We start from the raw sequence: 13,925 nt of genomic DNA, 5'->3' as shown, positions 1-13,925 counted from the left end.
ATATGATAAAGTAGAATAAAAGTTTGTGTATATTTATCTCAAATCTCTGTAAATAAACAAAGATGATATAGAAACAAAGCTGGAAGGAATGCATCAAGTTATGAATTGTGGGCCGGGCACGGTGGCTCACACCTGTAATCTGAGCAATTTGGGCGGCCGTGGTGGGAGGATAGCTTGAGGCCAGGAGTTCAAAACCAGCCTAAGCAACATAGCAAGATCCCATCTTTACAAAGAATAAGAAAATTATCCAGGCATGGTGGTGCATGCCTGTAGTCCTAGCAACTCCAGGGGCTGAGGCAGGAGGCTTGAGTCCAGGAGTTCAAGGCTGCAGTGAGCTGTGATTGCATCACTGCCCTCCATGCTGGGCAACAGAATGTGATCCTCTCTCTTAAAAAATAAAAAGAAGCCGGGCGCGGTGGCTCAAGCCTGTAATCCCAGCACTTTGGGAGGCCGAGGCGGGTGGACCACGAGGTCAAGAGATTGAGACCATCCTGGTCAACATGGTGAAACCCCGTCTCTACTAAAACTACAAAAAATTAGCTGGGCATGGTGGCACGTGCCTGTAATCCCAGCTACTCAGGAGGCTGAGGCAGGAGAATTGCCTGAACCCAGGAGGCGGAGGTTGCGGTGAGCCGAGATCGCGCCATTGCACTCCAGCCTGGGTAACAAGAGTGAGACTCCGTCTCAAAAAAATAAATAAATAAATAAAATAAAAAATAAAAATAAATTAATCGACTGGCTGCCAAATTATATTCTAGCATCAATGTGTGTATGGTCCTCATGTGTTTCCTCATCTCCCTCATATCTATCAACAGGAACTGGAAAACATGTTAGATGAGGTTCTAAATAAATGAGTGTGAGACACATATAAATTTTGTACTGCACAAATAGATGAATCCCATCCCTCAAAATGGACCCTTGGTAAGAAAAGCAATGTTAATAATAATAATAAAATGATAAACTCTTTTGGAATGAATTCTTTCAACAGACATTTACTAACAGGCTCTTCCAGGCCAGGCCCCTTGCTGGGATTGTTGGGAGCTTCTAAGATGAATTGGGAGACACGGTTCCTGACTCAGAGAGGTTACAATTTGGCTGGGGACAAAGTCATCTATACAGATAAGGAAATTGTAAACATTCACAGAATAGACGGTATATTACATAACATATAAAGAAGGAATATGGGGAAAGAGATACCCCAAAGGGAGCAACAACATAAGCAAAGCCAGAGGTAAGGAATCTCCATTTAGGCTGGGGGCAGTGGCTCCTGCCTGTAATCCCAGCACTTCAGAAGGGTGAGGCAGGCAGATTGCTTGAGTCCGGGAGTTCAACACCAGCCTGGACAACATGGTGAAACCCTGCTTTTATTTAAAAAAAAAAAAAAAATTAGCTAGGTGTAGTGGTGTGTGCCTGTAGTCCCAGCTACTGGGGGGAGGGGAGAAGGGGCGCTGTGGGCTGAGGTGGAAGGATTGCTTGAGCTAGGGAGGTCAAGGCTACAGTGAGCTGAGATCAAGCCACTGCATGATCCATCATGACTGCATGAGCCATCAAGACCCTGTCTCAAAAAAAAAAAAAAAAAAAAAATCTCTGTTTTGTTTAAGGACTTTGAGGCATGCAAATGTAGCTGGAATGGTGTGTGTCTGCATGGAGTGTGTTGAGATCCGAGGTTTCTTCTAGATAGGTTGCAACTGGGTCACAGTGGGCAATGAACGCCATACTGAAGAATGAGTGTTGTCTATTGAATTTGCTACGATAGACACCTTAAAATTACCATTGTTCTCAAAACAACCTAACAAAATAGATATTGATGGACTTGCTGCAGCCTCAACCTCTGGGGCTCAAGCTATCCTCTTGCCTCAGTTCCCCGAGTAGCTGGGACCACAGGCATATACCACCATGCCCGGCTCATTTTTTTAATTTTGTAGAGATTTTGTTTTTTAATTTTGTAGAGATGAGGTCTCACTATGTTACCCAGGGTGGTCTCAAACTCCTGAGCTCAAGCGATCTGTCCACTTTAGCCTCCCAAACTGTTGGGTACACCACACCCAGCCCGTTAACCTTCTTCTTACAAATGAGGGAGCTGAGAGCCTGAGAGATTGAATAATTTGCCTCAGAGCTCATAGGTGGGATTTAAACTCATGCTGGTCTGACTCCATTGCTCACTCTTCTTTACCCCAACCACAGAACTAAAGAACTTGGCTTGTATTCTGAAAGTAACAGGGAGCCACTGAAGATTTTCAAGCTGTTAAGATGTTTAAGCTGTTAAGCATCAGCTCTGCGTTTTGAGGGAGGAACTCTGCTAGCAACATGGAACCTGGATTGAAGAAGAGAACAGGAATTGAGTCGATTTATGACCCACAAAAAGAAATCTTTTTATTACAATCACTTCTCATTCTTTATCCAAAACAGTACCGCCCAGCTTGATTGCTGATCTTATTCATCAAACAGCTTGCAAAAATCAAATCCACTCTCAGAATTTGAAGAGTTGGTGCTTGAATTAATTCAGATAATTGCAGGCGATCATTCCAAAAGAGGCCTTCCAAAAGGACCATTTTGTCAGGGACAATAATCTGAATATTTAGGTTCTGAAAAGTATGTTTAAAAATAACAAGTTGTGTGCCCTCCTCTGAAAAGAAAAAAAAAAAAAAGAAAGAAAAACAAGTTGGCCTGTCGCAGTGGCTCATGCCTGTAATCCCAGCACTCTGAGAGGCCAAGGCGGGTGGATCATGAGATCAGGAGTTTAAGACCAGCCTGGCCAAGATGGTGAAACTCCGTCTCTACTAAAAATACAAAAAAAAAAAAAAAAAAAAAAAAAGAAAATTAGCCAGGTGTGGTGTCAGGAGCCTGTAATCCCAGCAACTCAGGAGGCTGAGTCAGGAGAATTGCTTGAACCTGGGAGGCAGAGGTTGTGGTGAGCTGAGATCACGCCATTCCACTCCAGCCTGGGCAGCAAGAGTGAAACTCTGTCTCAAAAAATAAAAAAATAAGTCTACTTCTTATCTTATATATGTAGTGCCCTCGAATCACTCTCACATACCCCCACTCTGAAAATAGAAACATGCACTTCAAATGATAGAAAAACAAATAGCAAGAGAGATATTATTCCATTTGACCAGACCCACAATTTCTCTTTGTCTAGACACCGGATTTTTTTTCCTTTTTTTGAGACTGGAGTGAGGTGGCATGAACACAGTTCACTGCAGCCTCGACTTCCTGGGGACAAGTGATCCTCCTACTTCAGCCTCCCATGTAGCCTGGACTGTAGGTTCACACCAGGACACCTGGCTTTTTTATTTTTTTTATTTTTTGGTAGGGAGATAGGGGTCTCACTTTGTTGTCCAGGCTGGTCTCAAACTCCTGGGCTCAAGTGATCCTCCTGCCACAGCCTCCCAAAGTGCTGGGATTACAGGCCTGGCCTTTTTTTTCCCCCCAGGGACAGAATTTTGCTCTATCACGGAGTATAGTGGCATGATCACAGCCTCACTGTAGCCTCAACCTCCCAGGTAGCTGGGACTTCAGGCACATGCCACCACGCCTGGCTAATTTTTTGTTTTTTTGTAGAGACAGGATTTTGCCGCATTTCCCAGGCTGGTCTTGAACTCCTGGGCTCAAGTGATCCACCTATATCAGCCTCCCAAAGTGCTAGAATTACAGGCATGAGCTGTCACACCCAGTCCAGACACCTGATTTTTTTGTTGTTGTTGTTAAGTGGGAGTCTCGCCCTGTTGCCAGGCTGGAGTGCAGTGGCATGATGTCGGTTCACCGCAACCTCTGCCTCCTGGGTTCAAGCAATTCTCCTGCTTGAACCTCCCGAGAAGCTGGGACTGCAGGCTCATACCACCATGTCCGGCTAATTTTTTTTTTTTTTTATTTGTTTTTTTTGAGACGGAGTTTCGCTCTTGTTACCCAGGCTGGAGTGCAATGGTGCGATCTCGGCTCACCGCAACCTCCGCCTCCTGGGTTCAGGCAATTCTCCTGCCTCAGCCTCCTGAGTAACTGGGATTACAGGCACGCGCCACCATGCCCAGCTAATTTTTGTATTTTTAGTAGAGACGGGGTTTCACCATGTTGACCAGGATGGTCTCGATCTCTTGACCTCGTGATCCACCCGTCACGGCCTCCCAAAGTGCTGGGATTACAGGCGTGAGCCACCGCGCCCGGCCCGGCTAATTTTTTTGTATTTTAGTAGAGACAGGTTTTCACTGTGTTGCCTAGGCTAGTCTTAAACTCCTGAGGTCAGGCAATTCGCCCACCTCGGCCTCCCAAAGTGCTGGGATTACAGGTGTGAGCCACCTCGCCCGGCCCCGACACCTGATTTTTAACATATTAAAGATGTGTGTTTTATTCTCATGGCTGTCAGTGAGCCCTCATCTAAAACAAACAAACAAACAAACAAACTTAAGGATAGAAGAAAACCCTGGAAGTCATGAGGCTATATCCCTGCTTCTAGACAGCAGCTTCTTAGTGAGTGACAGAGTGTTCTGGGCTATATACAGGGCAAATAGGTGAGGACTCAGGTTCTGGGTAATGGTTGGAAGACTGGTCTCAGCTGCTTACCATCCCTAGCAGCCTTGTGTTTGGAAGGTTGGAGGGCTCTTGGAACATCCCCTCCTAAGAGATGGCTGGAAAAGTCCAGAATTATCTTATCCTGGGGAAACAGATAGGATAAAAACTTCTGGGACCAAAAGTCCCCCAAAATCTCAGCGTTCTCGGATGGCAAGAAAAAGTAGCTCTCACAGGTTTCCCCAGAAGATGGTGCTGTAACACAAGCCCCTCTTTCATCCTTAGCCTGGCTGGGATCAGTGACAGGGCTACGAAAAGGCTTGCAGGAACCAGACCTAGAGGGATCTCTACTCCCTGTTGGGCAGGAGTTACCGCACAGTGCTAAGCATTGCAATCCATTCCTAGATACCCCCTAGACCACAAAAGAGAACCTTGGGGGTTCCCATATCAGAGCTGTGAGCACCTCGGGGAGAACATGAAGGTGAGAGACCCTGGGAACCAGGGACAGCAATTGTCCTGAGAAAACTGGGCCTCTGATAAAAAAAACACTGTCAAGAAATACAGACCTGGCTGGGCATGGTGACTCACTCCTGTAATCCCAGCACTTTGGAAGCCGAGGTGGGCATATCACTTGAGGTCAGGAGTTTGAGGCCCACCTAGCCAACATGGTGAAACTCCGTCTCCCATAAAAATACAAAAATTGGCCAGGCGCGGTGGCTCAAGCCTGTAATCCCAGCACTTTGGGAGGCCGAGGCGGGTGGATCACGAGGTCAAGAGATCGAGACCATCCTGGTCAACATGGTGAAACCCCGTCTCTACTAAAGATACAAAAAATTAGCTGGGCATGGTGGCGCGTGCCTGTAATCCCAGCTACTCAGGAGGCTGAGGCAGGAGAATTGCCTGAACCCAGGAGGCGGAGGTTGCGGTGAGCCGAGATCGCACCATTGCACTCCAGCCTGGGTAAGAAGAGCGAAACTCCGTCTCAAAAAAAAAAAAAAAAATACAAAAATTAGCTGGATGTGGGGGCATGCACATGTAATCCCACCTACTCGGGAGAGTGAGGCAGGAGAATTGCGTGAACCCAGGAGATGGAGGTTGCAGTGAGCCGAGATTGCCCCGCTGCACTCCAGCCTGGGTGATGGAGTGAGACTTTGTCTCAAACAAACAAACAAAAAACAAATACAGACCTTTTCTTCCAACTCTGGAGATTTTGCCCCACTCCCCAAGGTAGCTGGGAGGTTGGGGAAGGGGGCTGAGAGGCTTGGACACCGATTGAAGTTTATACTCGAAGGTAGAAAATTAAAAGGTGGGTCGTTCTGGGAGAGCAAGCTAGAGGTCTTCAGATTAGAAAAGTGAAGCTCGGGCCGGGCGCGGTGGCTCAAGCCTGTAATCCCAGCACTTTGGGAGGCCAAGGCGGGTGGATCACGAGGTCAAGAGATCGAGACCATCCTGGTCAACATGGTGAAACCCCGTCTCTACTAAAAATACAAAAACATTAGCTGGGCATGGTGGCACGTGCCTGTAATCCCAGCTACTGAGGAGGTTGAGGCAGAAGAATTGCCTGAACCCAGGAGACGGAGGTTGCGGCGAGCCGAGATCGCGACATTGCACTACAGCCTGGGTAACAAGAGTGAAACTCCATCTCAAAATAAATAAATAAATAAATAAATAAAAAGAAAAGTGAAGCTCAAAGGGCGACTTACCCAATGTCACACAGCTAACAAGGGACAGAGCTGAGACAAGGAAGAGAGTTTCCTGGAACCCTCTCACCTCTTTCTGCCCCATGTTTTCTGCAGAGCACGAGAAGATAACGTTTATAAATAGAATTCCCTTGACAAAGAGCACATTCCCAGGCAGTTAGAAAAAAATAGTAGGGCTCTTTGACTCAAAACCCCAATACACATTTTTCTTTTTCCTTTTTTCCTCTTATTTATTTATTTATTGAGATGGAGTCTTGCTCTGTTGCCCAGGCTGGAGTACAAAGGTGCAGTCTCAGCTTACTGCAACCTCTACCTCCTAGGTACAAGCAATTCTCCTGCCTCAGCCTCCCGAGTAGTTAGGATTACAGGCACACATCACCATGCCCAGCTAATTTTTGTATTTTTAGTAGAGATGGGGTTTCATCTTGTTGCCCAGGCTGGTCTACTCCTGACCTTGTGATCTGCCTGCCTCGGCCTCCTAAAGTGCTGGGATTATAGTCATGAGCCACCGTGCCGGGTCTCCAATGCACATTTTTCTTTGCATGTTTTTTTTTTTTTTTTCTAAGATGGAGTCTCACTCTATCACCCAGGCTGGAGTACAGTGGCCCAGTCTCTACCCATTGCAACTTCTGCCTGCCAGGTTCAAGCGATTCTTGTGCCTCAGCCTCCTGAGTAGCCGGGATTATGTGCCACCATGCCCGGCTAATTTTTGTATTTTTAGTGGAGACAAGGTTTCACCATGTTGGCCAAGTTGGTCTCGAACTCCTGACTGCAAGTGATGCACTTGTCTAGGCCTTCCAAAGTGCTGGGATTATAGGAGCTCAACCTTCTTTGCATGCTTTTTTTTTTTTTTTTTTTTTTTTTTTGAGACCGAGTTTCGCTCTTGTTGCCCAGGCTGGAGTGCAGTGGCATGATATCTGTGCACTGTAACCTCTGCCTCCGGGTTCAAGCAATTCTCCTGCCTCATCTTCCTGAGTAGCTGCGATTAGAGGCACCTGCCACATGCCTGGCTAATTTTTGTATTTTTAGTAGAGACAGGGTTTTACCATGTTGGCCAGGCTGGTCTTGAGCTCCTGGCCTTAGGTGATCCACCTCCCTCTACAGTGCTGGGATGACAGGTGTGAGCCACGGTGCCTGGCCCTTTGCATGCTTTTAATTAGTTTTACTGAGGTATAATTTACTTACTTTATGCCCATTTTTAATTTTAATAAACTTATCCACCGTCTGCATTTCAGTTGGACTACGATGTATAGATATTTTGTGTAGTTTCTAGGTACACAGACTCCAACAGTATTATTTATTTATTTATTTGAGACAGGGTCTTACCCTGTTACCCAGGCTAGAGTGCAGTGGCATGATCGGGCTCACTGCAACCTCCAACTCCCAGGCTCAAGCAATCCTCCTACTTCAGCCTCCTGAGTAGCTGGGACCACAGGCATGTGCCATCATGCCTGGCTAATTTTTGTATTTTTAGTAGAGATGGACTTTCACCACGTTGCCCAGGCTGGTCTTCAACTCCTCAGCACAATCTGCCCGCCTTGCCCTCCAAAACTGCTGTGAGCCACCATGGCTGGCTCCAATAGTGTTTTTTAATTTTCACTTTATTTATTTATTTAGAGACAGAATCTTGCTCTCTCACCCAGGCTGGAGTAAGTGGCGCCATCCCGGCTCACTGCTGCCTCTGCCTCCTGGGTTCAAGTGATTCTTATGCTTCAATCTCCCAAATAGCTGGGACTAGAGGTATGCGCCATCACGCCCAGCTGATTTTGGTCTTTTTAGTAGAGACAGGGTTTCACCATGTTGGCCAGGCTAGTCTCAAACTCCTGACCTCGTCATCTCCCCACCTCCGCCTTTCAAAGTGCTGGGATTATAGGTGTGAGCCACTGTATCCAGCCATGTGTGTTTTTTAAATAACGAAATTAATAACTGAGTCCCATCAGCTGCACTTCTTTTCTGAGAGAGGATAATTTATATACAAGATACAGAAAAGCTTCTTGCACAATGTTCTTTTAATAGGATTTATGTAAACTCACATTTGTCAAGATCTGTAAAAGTATTCTATTTCTTCCACACATGTAATTTTTTTTGTACCTCTATCTCAGTGAAGGAGGCAGGCATTGTCATTCCCACTTGTCAGGTGATTAAGATTGCTCTCCGGTCCTGGGAGCAGAAGCAGAAGCGGCCTGAACTCAGGTATGGATTTCATTTTGAAAAAAGGTCTCCTTCTTGTAGGGCATCATCATCCCGGACCCAGTGGGCCTGCCCTTTCTATTTATTTCTTAGCAAAACCAGAAAGTTTGCTGGGGTCAGTAAGATGGAGCATCATGACTGACAAATGGCTGGGATTAGGCTAATGGGTAGGCAGCTGTGAATGGAGGAAGGAGATGAGGGATCAGACCATTTCCCCAGATTCCAGTGGAAACTTTGGAGGCAGTATCTAAATGAATCAGAAAAGCTAAGAAGCCTCAAATACCTTGCAGAACACTGCCCGTAACCTCCCACCTTCAGCCCCAAGGAGGATTGGGATGCAGGGAGTCTGCAAATAAAACAATTGTTTACAAAGGCTAGAGAAGCATGCCAGGAAGCTAGTCCAGGGGCAGAGTTTTCAGGGTCTGAGATTGATACTACTTCATCCTGAAAATTGAAAAAAAAAAAAAAAAAAGTGTGAGTCTTTTGTTCTCTACTCCCTTTAGTTCTGGGAGTGCATTTGGAGTTTCCTTTAAATTCTATGTGGATATGGGAGGCTGAGGCAGGAGAATCACTTGAACTCAGGAGATGGAGGTTGCAGTGAGCTGAGATTGCACCATTTGCACTCCAGACTGGGTAACAGAGTGTGACTCTGTCTCAAATAAAAAATTTTTTAAAAAAGAAAGCAAAATAAAAAATTAATTCCATGTGGATAAATTGAGAAGAGCTAAGGTGTAACAGATGAGAAAGAGACAGAGGGGGGCCAGGCACAGTGGCTCACACCTGTAATCCCAGCATTTTGGGAGGCCACGGTGGGCGGATCACCTGAGGTCAGAAGTTCAAGACCAGCCTGGCCAACATAGTGAAATCTCGTCTCTACTAAAAATACAAAATTAGACAGGTGTGGTTGCACCCGCCTGTAGTCCCAGCTATTTGGGAGGCTGAGGCAGGAGAATCAGTTGAACCCAGGAGGCAGAGATTGCAGTAAGTGGAGATTGCACCACTGCACTCCAGCCTGAGTGACAGAGCAAAACTCCATGTCAAAAAAAAAAAAAAAAAAAAAAAAAAAAAGAAAGAAAAAAGCAGGGTTGGGGCTGGGAAGGCAAGAAGGAGATAGCAGAGGATAGACAAGGGAACCTCCCGCTTGGGAAGGCTCTTGCCTATCCCACTTCCAAGACGGGGGCCCTCCAGAGGATGTCCAACTTAAAGCTTGGATCCTGGGAAGCAGCAGGAGGGGATTGGTGTGTCCCAGGACAGATCGCCTTAAGGGAGCTATTTGTAGACACAGAGGCCCAGAGGCTGCCTTAGGCAAGCTGCTTAGGGCTTTGGGTCACAAGAAATCCGGAGAGTCCCTGGTGAAAATCTTTTTTCTCCTCCTCTTTCTGACTCTCTTCTTCCTTCCACTTTCCCTAAACCTGCTGAATCCCTTAGGCAGCTGGGATCAACATAAGCTAGAAACTGATGCGTGTACAAGGGAAATGGGGAAGCCTAGAAACAGCAGAACCTGGGAGAGGTGTCTGTGTACAGGGCAAATGGGGGGAGCCTAAAAACAGCTGAATCTGGGGAGATGGAACTGCCTAGTGAGAGAGAAGGGGGGCTCTGGAAACTGCCGAACCCACAGAGGCCAATTTGTGTACTGAGGAAATATGGGGGAACCTGGAAACAGCAGGATCCGGGGAGACAGTCGTGTACAGGGGGGCAGACAGAGGGAGTAGCCTGAAAACAGTTGAATCTGGGGAGGTAGATTCGTGTGCAGGGAGAACAAGGGGAGGCTGGAAACAGCACAATCTGGGGAGATGGGATAGTGTACAGTGGAAGCTGGGGCAGCCTGGAAACCGGGCTCTCAAGGGATGGATCTGATTGAAACTGCATGGAGGGTCAGGAGCCTGGGGAATCTGATGTGGCAGGCGGGAGCAGGGACAAGGGCAAGCACAGGGGTGGAGTCGGGTGGTGGTTGGGTGGAAGGGGAACGGATTGGTACCCCCTGCTTTGTAGGTTTGATTTAGACCCCTTGGCAGCCTCTTCTTGCAGACAGAGCATGGTAAGTGAGTAGCTCTCCAATGGGAAGCCAGGATTTCACACAGAAGAGAAGGGTCTTTGTGTGCAGTTGCTGCCCTGGTCCTAAAATGAGCAAAGCCTGGAATTCCCTAGGGGAGACAGCCCAGGAGTTGGGGTGAGGGAGGATGAGGAGGTTGAAGAAGCTTCTGTCCCTTTGCCTGCCTTCTTCCCAATCCCTCTCTGACAGGGACAGGCTTCTTTCTCCCGACCAGCCTGACCTCTTCCCTCAGCAGTTCCCTTCTGAGTGACAGACAAAGACAGAGCTGCAGACAATCGACTGAAGGAGGCCCCACAAAAGTTCCCTCCCAACCCACCATCCCCCATTCCCCCCCACAGAGGCCCTGGGCCAGTCAGGGCCAACAGGAGCTGTCACTCTAGTGGAGCTGCCTTCAGGTGACAGGCCTTCAGGAGACAGGGTGACTAGAGGCTGGGAAAGGACTGAGATTTTTGGGATTCTGTCTGTGCCTCCTGGAAACCCGACTTTCCGAGCTGGTTGCCTCTGAGAGAGGAAGGAGGGCAGAACAGCGGCCACTATCGCAGAAAGAGAAACCTGGTTCCACCATTTCTAGCTGTGGGATCTTGGCCAGTGGTCATTCCTCTCTGGGTTTCAGTTTTCTCATCCGTAAAATGAAGAATTGGTCTAGATCTCTAAAGGCTCTTGCAGCTCTAATCCTCGTGAGGATTCTTAGCAGCCTCAGAGAGAGAGCTCAGCCTGGCATTTCTTCTCATTCGATAATATGGCTCAGAACTTTCTGGCGACCATTGTGGGGAGGCAGGCATTTGGGATGTTGTGGGAGTGTTTAGGCAAGTTTCCCTGGCATTGATAACACTTCTGGAACATGTGTGTTTCTACTTTTCCTCACTCTAAAGGGTTCCTCCCCATGAGCAAAATTATTTTTTGCTCCAACCACCTCGGGCTTCCCGTCTTGTGATTTAGGCTGGAAGGTGGAATCTGAACCCAGAATCTCATCCACCTGTCCCAAATCTGCCCTTTTTCTCTGCTGGTCTCACTCCCAACCCCTCTGTGCTTTTTTGCCTGTGGCTTCTCTTATTACCCGGTTTCTCCTAAAGTCAAGGATGTTTGGAAAGGGGATTTATGCTTGGGATCTTATAATGAAGCCTCAGAGACTCAGGGAAAGGACCCTCCTCCCCTGACAGAAAGACAGTCAGGTACCCCAAGGCCCTGAGGCATCACGCTGCCCCTGTTCATTCCGAAGCCTGGAGAGGGTTCGCAGTGCATCCCTTGCAAGGCTGCCAGCGGGGAGTACATCTGAAACCACCTATACGAAGCCACCCTCAGCCTGGAAGCGTGGAAAGCATAGTGTGTGGTGGTGCAGAGAGGGTCAAATAACCATGGGCCTAACTCCTGCCGGTCCTTAGTGGCTGGAGTAGCAGAGCTGTGCTTCTCCACTCCTGCCTTTAGTCTGAGAAGCCACTGTGTTTAGCACAAGAAGCATGGCTTAGGCTGATTCAGCTCTGATGGTTCCAGATACCCTGCCCATCTCCAGTCTGCCCAGGTGAAATCATTCCCAGCACTTACAGAACGGGAATGGAAGAGTCTTGTCCAGATGGAAGGGGAACTATAGTTGCCTGCCTTACCTCTCTTGGGGACCTCAGGTGACCTGCCTCAACATACCAAGGGGGAGGAGGAGGAATCTTCAGGGGACAGTGCTGGGAGCTGGATTCCCCAGGTCCAGTGTCACCAGAGATGGCCTGGGGAAACAGAACCTCTTGAGAGTCGCACTGGGGCCTTCCTAACACAGGCTGAGTGAGGGGTATCTCTCCCCAACTCTGCCTTCCTGGGCATCGTCAGGGATGCACGGGCAGTTCTTAATGAGTCCCAGGGCTGTGGGAGCTGAAGGGGTGGTGGGCTGGACGGAGGAGGGAGCGGGGAGGGGATCTGATTAGAATCCAGGCCGTATGGCGAACACTGCGGAGATGGAGGTAATCACTGAGCGGGCGAGACAGCGTGCTCCGCGACAGCAGGCCGCCCCGCCGTCGCCATGGCAACCGCGGCCTCCGGGGCGCGCGGCTCAGCGCTGCTCGGCGTCCGCGGCGGAACATCTGCTTTGCACGGGGCTGCTGGGAGACCGGGGGCGCGGGCGCGGCTGCTCCCCCCACCCCGCGAAAAAGAAACAAATTAGGCCAACTGTCCAATGAGGGGCCGCAAATGTATTTATTAATGCGAGGGAAAGGTTGTTCCGGAGCGCAGTTTGATTAATGTTTGAGTCTTCAGCTTGTCAGTCTGGTTTTGTCTCCTGCAAAAGGGGAAAAGGGAGGGGTTGGGTGAGGGGCTGGTAGGGGAGTGGGGAGGAGAGAGACAACAAAGCGGGAGGGGATGTTAATAGCTAAATAGGCTCTTTTTCATGTTTCCCCCAGCCTGCCACCCTTGATGGATGGCTCAGACAGACACCAGAGCGCATCAGGGAGACGCGAGCCCCTCGGAGAGGTGGCGAGATGGAGGAGAGGGGGCCGCTGAAGCCTGGCTGGGGTCGGTGGGGCGGGAACTCCCGAGGGCTGCCTGGAGAGGAATGGCCCCAGGAAACGGAACGGGCAACTCCTGGGGAAACCAGAGGAAAATTGCACTCATGTTTACAAGTCTTCCCTCCTCTCCCCAGTTTGCCCCTCTGGGCCCTGGAGACAGCACCGAGGTCGGAGAGTGAGGGTCTCCATACCCTCTGGATACAGAAAGGGGCGAGAAGCTCTCTTCCGTGGCTTAGGGATGGGAGAAGGGAGGTGGGCAAAAGCCTATGGCTTCGAATTCTCCTTCCTCTCACTTTCCTCTACCCTTTTCTTTCCTCTCACCCTGTGTCCTTGGCCTTTTATCTTATCTTCACTTTTACTCTGTTGTCCCTCCTTCCTTCCTCTTTGTCTCTTCCATTGTTTCTTTCCTCCATCTCTTCCCCTGCCCCGGTTGGTGACATCAGCTGGCTGTGATAGGAACTGCCTTGGGGAGCTGTCTTCTGTGACCAGTTTGAACACCTATACTGCTTTCTATTTTTCCTTCCCTAGAGCCATGGGGGAACTGAGAGCCCCCTTGGAACCCCACACTTGACCGAGTTTGTGAGAAAACACACACACGCACACAAAACACACACACACACACACACACACACACACACACACACACAAACACACCACCCTTTGTCTGCCCTCCCCACCAAATCCTTCTCACCTCCAGCCCACTAGGAATATGGAGTGGAGGCCGGATGCGGTGGCTCACCTCTGTAATCCCGGCACTTTGGGAGGCTGAGGTGGGGGGATCACCTGAGGTTGGGAGTTCGAGACCAGCCTGACCCACATGGAGAAACCCCATTACAGAATTAGTTGGGCGTGGTGGCACATGCCTATAATCCCAGCTGCTTGGGAGGCTGAGGCAGGAGAATCTCTTGAACCTGGGAGGCAGAGGTTGCGGTGAGCCGAGATCATGCCATTGCACTCCAGCCTGGCAACAAGAGCAAAACTCTGTCTCAAAAA

At 48.8% G+C, this 13,925-nt stretch overlaps 1 long non-coding RNA gene across 1 annotated transcript in view; it reads right to left on the bottom strand.

The window, feature by feature from the left end:
• Positions 1–12,600: 12,600 nt before the first annotated feature.
• The window catches only part of LOC116552915, a 14,594-nt gene continuing 13,269 nt past the window's right edge, over positions 12,601–13,925 (bottom strand). Inside the window, exon 2 of the long non-coding RNA XR_004269549.1 lies at positions 12,601–13,008. This is a non-coding gene — a long non-coding RNA (uncharacterized LOC116552915). The remainder of the gene's footprint in view (positions 13,009–13,925) is intronic.

Source organism: Sapajus apella, unplaced genomic scaffold (assembly GCF_009761245.1).
Source record: "Sapajus apella isolate SASKATOON/1434 unplaced genomic scaffold, GSC_monkey_1.0 scaffold12, whole genome shotgun sequence".
Taxonomy (NCBI): Eukaryota; Metazoa; Chordata; class Mammalia; order Primates; family Cebidae; genus Sapajus; species Sapajus apella.
The sequence above is the reverse complement of the archived record's forward strand: the minus strand, read 5'-3'. Positions and strand labels throughout refer to the sequence as shown.